The 15,209-nt window shown below is 39.1% G+C and overlaps 1 protein-coding gene across 1 annotated transcript in view; it reads left to right on the top strand.

The window, feature by feature from the left end:
- Window positions 1-2,593: 2,593 nt before the first annotated feature.
- Window positions 2,594-15,209, top strand: part of ctif (CBP80/20-dependent translation initiation factor) — a 123,877-nt gene continuing 111,261 nt past the window's right edge. The window contains exon 1 of the mRNA XM_062031334.1: window positions 2,594-2,790. The gene's annotated coding sequence lies outside the window, so the exon portion shown is untranslated. The remainder of the gene's footprint in view (window positions 2,791-15,209) is intronic.

Here is a 15,209-nt window from a genome sequence, read left to right as displayed (position 1 = left end):
AGAATTAGTTAGTGAAGTAAACATTAATAACATAGAAATGACAATGAACATTATTGCCCTACAAATGGAGCAATACAAAGACCAATAGAAATAGCATTATTGATAATGAATAATAATGTTTCAAATGCAACCATGCATATACAGTCGTGGTCAAAAGTTTACATACACTAGTAAAGAACATAATGTCATGGCTGTCTTGAGTTTCCAATCATTTCTACAACTCTTATTTTTTTGTGATAGAGTGATTGGAGCACATTCTTGTTGGTCACAAAAAAACATTCATGAAGTTTGGTTCTTTTATGAATTTATTATGGGTCTACTGAAAATGTGACCAAATCTGTTGGGTCAAAAGTATACATACAGCAATGTTAATATTTGGTTACATGTCCCTTGGCAAGTTTCACTGCAATAAGGTTTCTGGTTGAATTTTTGACCACTCCTATTGACAAAATTGGTGCAGTTCAGCTAAATGTGTTGGTTTTCTGACATGAACTTGTTTCTTCAGCATTGTCCACACGTTTAAGTCAGGACTTTGGGAAGGCCATTCTAAAACCTAAAGGTGAGGCCTTTAATCCCAGGAACACCATCCCTACCGTCAAGCATGGTGGTGGTAGTATTATGCTCTAGGCCTGTTTTGCTGCCAATGGAACTGGTGCTGTACAGAGAGTAAATGGGACAATGAAAAAGGAGGATTACCTCCAAATTTTTCAGGACAACCTAAAATCATCAGCCCAGAGGTTGGGTTTTGGGCGCAGTTGGGTGTTCCAACAGGACAATGACCCTAATACACACGTCAAAAGTGGTAAAAGAATGGCTAAATCAGGCTAGAATTAAGGTTTTAGAATGGCCTTCCCAAAGTCCTGACTTAAACGTGTGGACAATGCTGAAGAAACAAGTCCATGTCAGAAAACCAACACATTTAGCTGAACTGCACCAATTTTGTCAAGAGGATCAACCGGAAGCTTGCCAGAAGCTTGTGGATGGCTACCAAAAGCGCCTTATTGCAGTGAAACTTGCCAAGGGACATGTAACCAAATATTAACATTGCTGTATGCATACTTGCCAACCTTGAGACCTCCGAATTCGGGAGATGGGGGGGGGGGGGGGGGGGTATATTGTAGCGTCCCGGAAGAGTTAGTGCTGCAAGGGGTTCTGGGTATTTGTTCTGTTGTGTTTATGTTGTGTTACGGTGCGGATGTTCTCCCGAAATGTGTTTGTCATTCTTGTTTGGTGTGGGTTCACAGTGTGGCGCATATTTGTAACAGTGTTAAAGTTGTTTATACGGTCACCCTCAGTGTGACCTGTATGGCTTTTGACCAAGTATGCCTTGCATTCACTCATGTGTGTGTAAAAGCCGCATATATTATGTGACTGGTCCGGCACGCTGTTTGTATGGAGGAAAAGCGGACGTGACGACAGGTTGTAGAGGACGCTAAAGGCAGTGCCTTTAAGGCACGCCCCTAATATTGTTGTCCGGGTGGAAATCGGGAGAACTTCGGGAGAATGGTTGGTTGCCCCGGGAGGTTTTCGGGAGGGGCACTGAAATTCGGCAGTCTCCCGGGAAAATCGGGAGGTTTGGCAAGTATGGCTGTATATATACTTTTGACCCAGCAGATTTGGTCACATTTTCAGTAGACCCATAATAAATTCATAAAAGAACCAAACTTCATGAATGTTTTTTGTGACCAACAAGTATGTGCTCCAATCACTCTAACACAAAAAATTAAGAGTTATAGTAAGTATTGGAAACTCAAGACAGCAATGACATTATGTTCTTTACAAGTGTATGTAAACTTTTGATCGCGACTGTATATGTATGTACACTACCGTTCAAAAGTTTGGGGTCACATCGAAATGTCCTTATTTTTGAAGGAAAAGCACTGTACTTTTCAATGAAGATAACTTTAAACTAGTCTTAACTTTAAAGAAATACACTCTATACATTGCTAATGTGGTAAATGACTATCCTAGCTGCAAATGTCTGGTTTTTGGTGCAATATCTACATAGGTGTATAAAGGCCCATTTCCAGCAACTATCACTCCAGTGTTCTAATGGTACAATGTGTTTGCTCATTGGCTCAGAAGGCTAATTGATGATTAGAAAACCCTTGTGCGATCATGTTCACACATCTGAAAACAGTTTAGCTCGTTACAGAAGCTACAAAACTGACCTTCCTTTGAGCAGATTGAGTTTCTGGAGCATCACATTTGTGGGGTCAAATAAACGCTCAAAATGGCCAGAAAAAGAGAACTTTCATCTGAAACTCGACAGTCTATTCTTGTTCTTTGAAATGAAGGCTATTCCACAAAATTGTTTGGGTGACCCCAAACTTTTGAACGGTAGTGTATACATTTTTTAATTGATACTCGAAACTTATGAATCGATTTAGAATCGGAATAAATACAAATTGTGATTTGAATGTGAATCGAATTGTTTGAGCACCATTATTGTTTAGTGTTGTTTGGTGTTTAGGAAGATGAATTCCTGAGCGAAAATGAGTTTGACGCCCCTGGTCCCACAAAAAAAGCACTTTAAACTACATTTCCCATGATGCACCGTCCTGGCTTGCACGTGTCACCAGTGGCAGCAAACCGGACTAAACGTCACATTCCTGCATTCCCCTTTCCTCTCGGTCTGCTGCCTACGTTGGAGTCGTAACTCCACAGCTAATCATCCCCTTCACACACGCTCCCCTTTATGTTTGTTTAAGAAGCACACACATGAGGCGACCGGTTTGAGATCAGGAGGTGAGCCCGGGTTCCTCCCCAGGAGACACATCCTCAATTCGGGTGAGCATTAATCTCATTATAAGCCGGTTGCTGAAGATGCTGCTTTTAGTGCTAACAAGCGCACACAAACAAAGGACTTTGGTAGAAATTCATCTTCGGCAGGACTATTGTGCTGTGACACAAATCTCGCAGACTATTTGCTTAACTCGACAAGAAAAGTGTTGTTTTTTAAAGACCAGAGTGCGCTGTTTGTTGGGTTAGCATTAGCTGGCCGGTTAGCCGCAAAGTTTGCGTCAGCATTGTTGTCAGTTTTTACACGCGTGGGTAGAGGCACGCAGCTGTGTGGTTTTTGGCTCCACATCTTCCTTTATGCGTGGACGTGGACACGTATGTTCACGGGTGTGTGTTTTATTGACAAAAGGGTCCGTTACAGCTCCTGGCTAAGAGATGCTAGCTTCCCATTCAATATGGGCGTGGTTATGGCATAATAGACACAAGAGCACTGAGGCTTTGAGTTTGAGTTTGAGTTTGAGTTTATTTCGAACATGCAAGCATACAACATGATACATCACAATTTCCAGTTTCTCTTTTCAACATGTTCGAAAAGGAGTAGGAAGAAGCAGAGCTTATTTAATCCTACCCCTTTTCTTTGCGGTTTGTTTTGGTGGTTTCTGGTTACTTGATTTAATACTAGAAGCACTAATATGACAGTGGTAATGATGATAAAAAAGCAAACCCTAATATTAACTTTGGGGAAGAGGTAAGAGTAAGTGTAAAAATAAGTTAACCCTGGCAAACAATGTGAAGTGAAGTGAATTATATATACAAACCCCGTTTCCATATGAGTTGGGAAATTGTGTTAGATGTAAATATAAACGGAATACAATGATTTGCAAATCCTTTACAACCCATATTCAGTTGAATATGCTACAAAGACAACATATTTGATGTTCAAACTGATAAACATTTTTTTGTGTGCAAATAATCATTATTAACTTTAGAATTTGATGCCAGCAACACGTGACAAAGAAGTTGGGAAAGGTGGAAATAAATACTGATAAAGTTGAGGAAGGCTCATCAAGCACTTATTTGGAACATCCCACAGGTGAACAGGCAAATCGGGAACAGGTCGGTGCCATGATTGGGTATAAAAGTAGATTCAACGAAATGCTTAGTCATTCACAAACAAGGATGGGGCGAGGGTCACCACTTTGTCAACAAATGCGTGAGCAAATTGTTGAACAGTTTAAGAAAAACCTTTCTCCACCAGCTATTGCAAGGAATTTAGGGATTTCACCATCTACGGTCCGTAATATCATCAAAGGGTTCAGAGAATCTGGAGAAATCACTGCACGTAAGCAGCTAAGCCCGTGACCTTCGATCCCTCAGGCTGTACTGCATCAACAAGCGACATCAGTGTGTAAAGGATATCACCACATGGGCTCAGGAACACTTCAGAAACCCACTGTCAGTAACTACAGTTGGTAGCTACATCTGTAAGTGCAAGTTAAAACTCTCTTATGCCAGGCGAAAACTGTTTATCAACAACACCCAGAAACGCCGTCGGCTTCGCTGGGCCTGAGCTCATCTAAGATGGACCGATACAAAGTGGAAAAGTGTTCTGTGGTCTGACGAGTCCACATTTCAAATTGTTTTTGGAAACTGTGGACGTCGTGTCCTCTGGACCAAAGAGGAAAAAAACCATCCGGATTGTTATAGGCGCAAAGTTGAAAAGCCAGCATCTGTGATGGTATGGGGGTGTATTAGTGCCCAAGACATGGGTAACTTACACATCTGTGAAGGCGCCATTAATGCTGAAAAGTACATACAGGTTTTGGAGCAACATATGTTGCCATCCAAGCAACGTTACCATGGACGCCCCTGCTTATTTCAGCAAGACAATGCCAAGCCACGTGTTACATCAACGTGGCTTCATAGTAAAAGAGTGCGGGTACTAGACTGGCCTGCCTGTAGTCCAGACCTGTCTCCCATTGAAAATGTGTGGCGCATAATGAAGCCTAAAATACCACAACGGAGACCCCCGAACTGTTGAACAACCTAAGCTGTACATCAAGCAAGAATGGGAAATAATTCCACCTGAGAAGCTTAAAAAATGTGTCTCCTCAGTTCCCAAACGTTTACTGAGTGTTGTTAAAAGGAAAGGCCATGTAACACAGTGGTGAACATGCCCTTTCCCAACTACTTTGGCACAAGTTGCAGCCATGAAATTCTAAGTTAATTATTATTTGCAAAAAAAGTTGATGAGTTTGAACATCAAATATCTTGTCTTTGTAGTGCATTCAATTGAATATGGGTTGAAAAAGATTTGCAAATCATTGTATTCCGTTTATATTTACATCTAACACAATTTCCCAACTCAAATGGAAACGGGGTTTGTATATAGCGCTTTTCTCTACTGACTCAAAGCGCTTTACATAGTGAAACCCAATATCTAAGTTACATTTAAACCAGTGTGGGAGGCACTGGGAGCAGGTTGGGTAAAGTGTCTTGCCCAAGGACACAACGGCAGTGACTAGGATGGCGGAAGCGGGGATCGAACCTGGAACCCTCAAGTTGCTGGCACGGCCACTCTACTAACCGAGCTATACCGCGTGAAGAGAGATCGATCAATACAGATACGGCCTAGAATTAGGTATGTGTGTACTAGTGTTGTCCCTAGAGATGTCCGATAATGGCTTTTTTGCTGATATCCCGATATTGTCCAACTCTTAATTACCGATTCCGATATCAACCGATACCGATATATACAGTCGTGGAATTAACACATTATTATGCCTAATTTTGTTGTGATGCCCCGCTGGATGCATTAAACAATGTAACAAGGTTATCCAAAATAAATCAACTCAAGTTATGGAAAAAAAATGCCAACATGGCACTGCCATATTTATTGTTGAAGTCACAAAGTGCATTATTTTTTTTAACATGCCTCAAAACAGCAGCTTGGAATTTGGGACATGCTCTCCCTGAGAGAGCATGAGGAGGTTGAGGTGGGGGACAGGGGGGTGTAGAGTTAGTGCTGCAAGGGGTTCTGGGTATTTGTTATGTTGTGTTTATGTTGTGTTACGGTGCGGATGTTCTCCCGAAATGTGTTTGTCATTCTTGTTTGGTGTAGGTTCACAGTGTGGCGCATATTTGTAACAGTGTTAAAGTTGTTTATACGGCCACCCTCAGTGTGACCTGTATGGCTATTGACCAATTATGCCTTGCATTCACTTGTGTGTGTGAAAAGCCGTAGATATTATGTGATTGGGCCGGCACGCAAAGGCTGTGCCTTTAAGGCACGCCCCCAATATTGTTGTCTGTGTGGAAATCTGGGGAAATTCGGGAGAATGGTTGCCCCGGGAGATTTTCGGGAGGGGCACTGAAATTCGGGAGTCTCCCGGGAAAATCGGGAGGGTTGGCAATTATGACTGGGAGACGCAACTGCTCTGTACCTCTCCCTACGTCCGTGTACCACTCCGTACAGCTGCGTTTTAAAAAGTCATATATTTTACTTTTTGAAACCGATACCGATAATTTCCGATATTACATTTTAAAGCATTTATCGGCCGATGATATCGGCAGGCCGATATTATCGGACACCTCTAGGTGTACCGGTACTAAAATGTATATCGGTACTTTTCGATAATTTTCTAACACATTTGTTTGTTCGCGTTATCATAGCATGTTAATAGTGCTATGTAAATCAATGCATGTTTAATCAAAGAGCGTTATTTACAGAGAGTGTGTGATCTACTTGAAATCTACTTAAAAAGTATAACTTTTCTTCTGACGCTGTTCTCTTTCATGTAACATTCCAAGGATTCTTGTCACTTGTGGACTGACTTGGAAAAGGAATGTATACATGCAACAGCAAGCTACATGATAGCGACCCCCTGGATTGAAGTGAGATTCAAATCAGGGACAGGAACAGGTTTCTCTTGCATAACAAAACCCTGGATCAATGTAACCTCCACATGTAATGGTCCTAGCCAAGGCTGATCTGCACCAGAGGCTACTAGAAATTTAGATCAGACTTTGAAGTCTGAACTGATCTTTTGCATGTCATGTGAGATTTCAAGGAATCTTGCAAGATAATCCTATCTAAAGCAGTTTGGCTTTTTAACTAGTAACACCGGTGCTACTAAATGGAAAAAAAATAGGAGCATAGAAAAACATAGTAGCAATATGTCAATGTCATTATTTACCCTCAAACAACATACACATGTGCACTCATACATACAGTATAAACACAATGCCATCATAAGGCGTTCTGCACCGTTCTATTAAACACAAAGAACATCCTCAAAATGTACCATCACTGTCGCTAACACAAGTGTAGGGCTGGACGATATTGACCAAAAGTCATATCCCGATATAGTTTGGCCCATAAACTAACCCATAAATGGAAATATTCAGGCACGGTATATTTACAAACATTTGTGAACTCCGAACATGACCATACAGTTTTAGACCAGCATGTCGTAAACTTACAACAGTTATTTAACAGTTTTATTTACATGATAGCTCTCTCTTGTCCCATGTCCCAAATGGCCGAATAGCGTTGCAAATAATAACGTACTTTGCCGTGGCTCGTTCAGAAATTGCACAGTCCATCTTCGCGAAAGTATTTTCCTTTGGTTTATAGGTAAATTGTCCATTAAAATTAAATAGGTGATCACGAATTATTAGCTCCAGTGTAGACAATGATGTCCATGTTGTGGTTGTCAATTGTCACAAGAAGGAAATGCAGTAGCTAGTCAACGACCGCTGCATTTGATCCTTCTGGAGACAGTGCTCTTTAGTGTTTTGGAAGATAATTTACAATTCTGGTATTACCCCGGTCCGTGTACGTCGCAGACTTTTGTTTTTCGTTTGGATTAGAAAAATAGTTTTACATAAAAATCCACTTTTCCCGATTTTTGGTTTGAAAATAAAAAAAACGTAAAATGGATCTTTATCCATTAATCATTATCTGTTATTCGATTTTATTGATGTTCTTAAAAATCAAAAATGGGAATTAAAACGAGTGGAAAACTCATTTTTCTATTCCCTGTTCAAGGTTTGGACATATGCGCAGATTGCACTTGCGCTGTTTCTTTTCAACTCCTCGTCTGTAAGTGACCCTAAACAACAACAACAACAACAACAAAATAAGAGCAACGTTTGCCTTCTCGATAGAAAACCAATAAAATGTGTCACTTTCCATGTCTCTGGACATTAAAAAACAGAAGGGAACTCTTGACAGCGAGAAAATTGTTTTGATGACACAACTGTCATCGCTCTTTGTCTTCTTCTTCTGTTGTTCCGGGTCAATCACAAACGAGCATCTGAAAAGAAACACAAAGCATGTGCATACCAATCCACGCATATGTCCATACAAACTGAACAGGGAATAGAGAAATTAGTTTTCCACTCATTGTTTTAATTTCCCTTTTCGATTTTTAAAAACATCATTAAAATCGGATAATGGATAATTTTCGGTTTTTTGCTTTTTTAATTTTCAAACCAAAAATTGGGAAAAGTACATTTTTATGTAAAATAATTTTTCTAATCAAAACGAATGGCCACGACGTACACGGACCCACACCCCACGGAATACCTATACATCAAACAAGACACCGTCAGAGGGGAGACAAACTACGTGGCGTGAGAGTATACACCAGGCTTTAAGAGGTGTTTTCAGATAAGAAAAAAGAAAAAGCCTTGAAAATAATATAAATAAAGTCAAATATAATGTCCAATCTTCTTTAAACAAAACATTTAGCTATGCTCAATTATTAAGCTAACAAAACACAAAAGAACAAAATGTGAAATAAAGCACCATGGTTTAAGAGGACATGTTTAAACAGCAGCAGCAACGGGAAAATAATTGACATTTAACAATGGTGTTTATAAAGGTAAACATTATTACAGGACATACACACACAGATTTTAACCAAGAACGCCAACCTGGTGCTGTGTGACAGGCTGTGTTCTAAAATTACACTTAAAACGTAATCAATTCTAGTTATTCGTTACTTTACAAAAAAAGTAATTTAATTACTAATGGAATTACTCTTTTAATAAATTTAATTAAGTATTAGGGAAAGTAATAAATGCCTTACTTAAAAATAATTTTAAAAAAAATATCTGGCATCATGCAGTTGAGATAAGTTTCATATGAGAGCAGTGTCTGCATCTGTGTGTGTGTGCCTTTTAAAAGACGGTGCCTGTTGCCTCGTGACGTGAGACGTCAGCAAGTCCACGAGTTTCACATGCATTTTATCATGAGCTGTTTTTATTAGCTTAGCAGGCGAGCTATTTTGAATCTTTCACTGGTTAGTGTTGGTTTACCTCTGCTTAATAAATAGATTGAAAGAGCTTGGCTGTATGTTCTTGTCAACAAACGGGATATTGATTGGATGGCAAGTGTGTCACTTCAATCATTGACTTGTTGTTCAATATTCCCTCCGACTCTTGTATTAACTAGCACACAGCAGTTTCCCTTTAACTTGAAATCTACATGTGTTGGTGGGGTGTGGCTAGGGGTGTGGTCAATGTGATGTCATCACATAATTTGCATAAGTGTTGATGATGCAGATGTGTGTGTGTATATATATATATATATATATATATATATATATATATATATATATATATATATATATATATATATATATATATATATATATATACACATATTTTAATGCTAAAAAATATTTACATACATTTAAAAATAGGTATGTGTTGTTAGTAATTAGTATTAACATTTTTGTTATCGTTTTGCTGTATATTTTATCATTAAAACAGGCTGTATACCACTTGCAGCTGCTGGTCTTTCAAGTAGGGGAATCTATTTTTCAGCTACTCTTTAAACAAGAGTACAGTCTCCAACAACAGATAAAAGATATAAACATGCTAGATTTTACAAAGAAAACGTAACTTAAAAAAATATAAATATCTCCATACCAACAGGAACAACGGATTGAAGGTTGAAAAATGTTTTGGCAGTGTTTTATATTTCAAGATTGCTGATTCGCTCATTTTGCTGTCAAATCAAAAAGGGATTCAGCCCGTACAGGTCATTCAATCATCATGCGAAAGCCCGGCGACCCCTTTTGATCACTCTTATTTATTTGTTCACCGTCTGTGGATGAGACAAAGTTGAGTATTTATTCAATGATTGTCTAGTTCGACACTATTACATCAATGAAAAAAGTCACGCTTACTGTCGCCAAAGTAGTCCATCCTAAACAAAAGTTAATCAGAATCAGAAGTACTTTAATAATCTAACACATCCTAACACATTTAGTCAATAAAAGGCAAACACAAAAGAACATATTTGACCACCAGCTGAACTTCCCTTGCATTCTTTAGCAATCGCTGCTGCTGTATATCTGGCATCACATGTAAACAATGCAGGTAAGGGAAGTCGGCAAGTGAGATCCATAACATCAGGACAAGGATTGGCTCTCAGGGCTGGGTGGGTTTTGCTTACTGTTGATCAAAGTTTTACCGTGGCTGCATTTTCTGTGCATCACTAGTCAATAGTGCTTGAATAATAAAGGCTATATAGCCAGTCATACTATATATTACAATACATTGTTTCCACATTAAAAAATCCTAATTTTTAAGGTGTGTTTGCTTCAGTTTAGTTGTGGCGCAGCGCCACCATCGGCTACATATAGGGGAAACCCTGAGTTTGTGTCAAGTTTTAAGGTGGTGAAAAAACGTTGTCTTTTACTGACCAATCCCTTCAACTAAGACCTTGTTTCTTCCTTGTTGAAAGACTGAGTGTGTGAGCTAGGAGCGGTGCTGCAGCTCCGCTCTACTCTGTGCATGGCACAAGGGAGGTACGCACACAGAGTGATCAGTGACACTTCCGCGTCAATCACTTGTCCATTTTGTTGTGGTTATGGTTTAAGTTTATTTTAAACATGCTGCTATACAGATGGGTGAAAATTTTACTCTAGAATGATCAAATTCAGATGGAATTATTTTAGGAGAAAAATGCAATGAAAGGGTTGAAATCCCTTGTCGCACATGTGTGACAATAATAATATTTAAGGCTGCAGCTAACGATTATTTTTCTATCGATTAATCTATAGATTATTTTTTTCGATTAATCGGTTAATCTATAGATTATTTTTTTCGATTAATCTATAGATTATTTTTCCTTTTACCGATTATTTTTTTATTCAAAATGAAGATGAACAAATAAATGTAGGCCAGTTTTTTCAAAAGGCATGGCTTTTATTTACAAAAAAAAAGAAGTATGGCCACTCAGTCAACATTGACAACAACATGACTAAATATTCTGTAACAATGTAAACATTTAAAACTTTTAACCTTTAACAAAATTAAAAGTAGCTTATTTGCTTTTTAATGGGCAAATATAAAAGTCAACATCCAGTGCAAATCTTAATATTCTGCAATAGCATAAGCATTTCAAAAGTAAAAATATTGCTTATTTTGCTTTAAAATGTGCAAAAATAAAGATAAACATCCAATACAAAAAAGTGTAAAACGAAATATTCTGTAACAACAGTGTAAACATTTCAACAAAAGTGAAAGTATTGCTTATTTGCTAAAATGTGCAAAAATAAAGATAAACATCCAATACAAAAAAGTGCCAATCTAAATATTCTGGAGCACTGTAAACATTAAGTATTGCTTTTAAAATGTGCAAAATAAACATCCAGTCCAACACAGTACACAATAACCAATTCTACTCATTCCAGTGAGTGACTAACAGTTGTAATGAAGAAAGGTTAGCATGTCTACATGCTCTGCTTCTTTTCATGTTTACAATATTCCCAGCAGCTGAAAATAGGCGCTCAGAAGGGGTCGATGTGGCTGGAACTGAGAGGTAATTAGCCTTCACCTCAAGCCAGGACTGCGAGTGAGCTGAGCTGCAGTTGAAGTTTCTAGAAGGTCAACGGGCTCATAGTGATGTTACTAGTAGTTGACTGGGAGGTGTTTATTATCATTTGGGGAGAGTCCGCTGCCTGATGCTCACCTGCTAAACACATATCTGCTCGACGCTGAAGCGCTGACTACATGCGCTCTGAATACGCACTGCTGATTGGCTGGTAACGCTCTGAATACGCACTGCTGATTGGCTGATAATGCTTCGTGTGTACCAATCAGATGGTTGTGTGGGTGGGACAATGCTGCGTGCTGAGACAGAGGCAGAATGAGCAAAGCAGCTTGTTAAGACTTTAGCAGCTAAAGTTAGCTTTAGCTTAGAAACTTGTTCGGTACACCCCCGTACCGAACCGAAAGCCCCGTACCGAAACGGTTCAATACAAAACACGTACCGTTACACTCCTAGCAGATACAAATGACACATTCATGTTTTTGTGTAATGATGACAACGTATGCTCACACGGACGATTGACTAGTTGATGGTTTTCTTTTCAAATGTTCGTTCATAGCCGTTGTGCTGCTATTATAGGCCATTTACGCTCGACACAGTGTGCATACAACAACATTATTAGGCCGTTTATTGAAATACTTTCACACTTTTGACGACTTTTGGCGTGATATTTCCCCCTCGCTCGCACCGCTCGCATTGTCTGCTTTGGTCGTCTGCTTTGCGCTTCGCCATGACGGTAGCGTGACGTAAATATGCGACGCGTCGACGCACAAAAACGGCGTCAACGTATTTACGTAACCGATGACGTCGACTACGTCGACGCGTCGTTTCAGCCGTAATAATAATCAAGTTTCAAATTTGGCTGACTGCAGTGAGCCACCCTACCGAGAGATTGGACCAGCTCCTTTATTATAGGGCATTTATGTCACAGTTTTGCACACAGTTCCGTGGATTTAATAAATGTGATGGTAATTTCTCACTGTTTTTAAAAGTTGCAAGTGATTAATGCTTATTTAGTGAAAGGAGAAAAATGTACAACTGCATCAATATACATAAATTAAAGATGCATCAATAATCGATTTTTAATCGAATCATAACTCCTGAATCATTATCGAATCGTAAGGTGGCCAATGATTCCCACCTCTAATATATATGAAGTCATACTGTAACGATGAGCTGGTGTTAATGTTTTATGTTTGTGTGGTTTGGATTTGATGTCAGTTTTTCCCATGTTTGCAAACACACCATCCATGCCTGAAAGTTGATTGGCGGAGAATGAGGAAGTGTTATGTGTCAGGGTAAGAGACAAGAGACAAAAATGTTTGCAAGGGAGGTAAAACTTTTTGGAATTGTGCCATTTGTTATCATAATATTGGTAGGGACGGCGTGGCGAAGTTGGTAGAGTGGCTGTGCCAGCAATTGGAGTGTTGCTGGTTACTGGGGTTCAATTCCCACCTTCTACCTTCCTAGTCACGTCCGTTGTGTCCTTGGGCAAGACACTTCACCCTTTGCCTCTGATGGCTGCTGGTTAGCGCCTTGCATGGCAGCTCCCGCCATCAGTGTGTGAATGTGTGTGTGAATGGGTAAATGTGGAAATACTGTCAAAGCGCTTTGAGTACCTTGTAGGTAGAAAAGCGCTATACAAGTATAACCCATTTATCATTTATTTATTTATAATAAAAAATACATTCTTGGGGAATTACAATAGGGTCTGGTAAACATAATACATGCAAAATGTTGACCAAACAACCACCATTACAGTACAAAACCCAAAACCAGTGAAGTTGTCACGTTGTGTAAATCGTAAATAAATAGAATACAATGATTACAATGATTTGCAAATCCTTTTCAACTTATATTCAATTAAATACACTGCAAAGACAAGAAACCTAACGTTCGAACTGGTAAACTTTATTTTTTGCAAATATTAGCTCATTTGGAATTTGATGCCTGCAACATATTTTAAAAATGCTGGTACAAGTGTCAAAAAAGACTGAGAAAGTTAAGGAATGCTCATCAAACACTTATTTGGAACATCCCACAGGTGAACAGGCTAATTGGGAACATGTGGATGCCATGTTTGGGTATAAAAGCCGCTTCCATGAAATTCTCAGTCATTCGCAAACAAGGATTGGGCGAGGGTCACCAGTTTGTGGAAAAAATGCGTGAGCAAATTGTCGAACACTTTAAGAACAACATTTCTCAATGAGCTATTGCAAGGAATTTAGGGATTTTACCATGTACAGTCCGTAATATCATCAAAAGGTTCAGAGAATCTGGAGAAATCACTGCACAAAAGCAGCAGTGCCGAAAACCAACATTGAATGCCGGTGACCTTCGATCCCTCAGGCGGTACTGCATCAAAACCCGACATCAGTATGAAAAGGATATCATCACATGGGCTCAGGAACACTTCAGAAAACCACTGTCGGTAACTACAGTTCGTCGCTACATCTGTAAGTGCAAGTTAAAACTCTACTATGCAAAGCGAAAGCCATTTATCAACAACACCCAGAAACGCCGCTGGCTTTGCTGGGCCCGAGCTCATCTAAGATGGACTGATGCAAAGTGTAAAAGTGTTCTGTTGTCTGACAAGTCCACATTTTAAATTGTTTTTGGAAATTGTGGACGTCGTGTCCTCCGGACCAAAGAGGAAAAGAACCTTCCGGACTGTACTAGGCGAACAATTCAAAAGCCAGCATCTGTGATTGTATGGGGGTGTATTAGTGCCTAATGCATGGGTAACTTACACATCTGTGAAGGCACCATTAATGCTGAAAGGTACATACGGATTTTGGAGCAACATATGTTGCCACGTCTTTTTCATGGATGACCCTGCTTATTTCAGGAAGACAATGCAAAGCCACATTCTGCACGTGTTACAACAGCATGGCGTCGTAGTAAAAGAGTACGAGACTGGCCTGCCTGTAGTCCAGACCTGTCTCTCATTGAAAATGTGTGGCACAATATAAAGCTACGACAACAAAGACTGTTGAACAACTTAAGCTGTACATCAAGCAAGAATGGGAAATAATTCCTCCTGAAAAGCTTAAAAAATTGGTTTCCTCAGTTCCCAAACGTTTACTAAATGTTGTTAAAAGGAAAGGCCATGTAACACAGTGGTAAAAATGTACCTGTGCCAACTTTTTTGCAATGTGTTGCTGCCATTAAATTCTTAGTTATTGATTATTTGCAAAAAAAAACAAGTTTCCCAGTTTGAACATTAAATATCTTGTGTTTGCAGTGTGCTCAATTGAATATAAGTTAAAAAGGATTTGCAAATCATTGTATTCTGTTTTTATTTACAATTTATACAACGTGCCAACTTCACTGGTTTTGGGTTTTGTACATGTTCTGTAGATCACAAGGAAGTGTTGTAAATGTGGAAAAAGACCATAATATGACACCTTTAATGCATTTACTTAGCATAAGTCTACTCTCGTTGTTGTGTTATTATATCATAGCTTTGTTTGCAGTGTTGCTTCTTTTGTCGTCATAGTACCTTACCACAAACAATAGTATTTGCTTTGTAAACTACTGTATAAACTACAATAGAAAAGTTACCTTTACTATCTAATGCAAGCGGATGTTTGTGTTTAATTTTGCAGGTTTACCTAAT

The sequence above is a fragment of the Entelurus aequoreus genome, linkage group LG21, assembly GCF_033978785.1.
Source record: "Entelurus aequoreus isolate RoL-2023_Sb linkage group LG21, RoL_Eaeq_v1.1, whole genome shotgun sequence".
NCBI classification, from domain to species: Eukaryota; Metazoa; Chordata; class Actinopteri; order Syngnathiformes; family Syngnathidae; genus Entelurus; species Entelurus aequoreus.
Note: the sequence above shows the minus strand (reverse complement) of the source record. Positions and strands in the feature narration are given on the sequence as shown.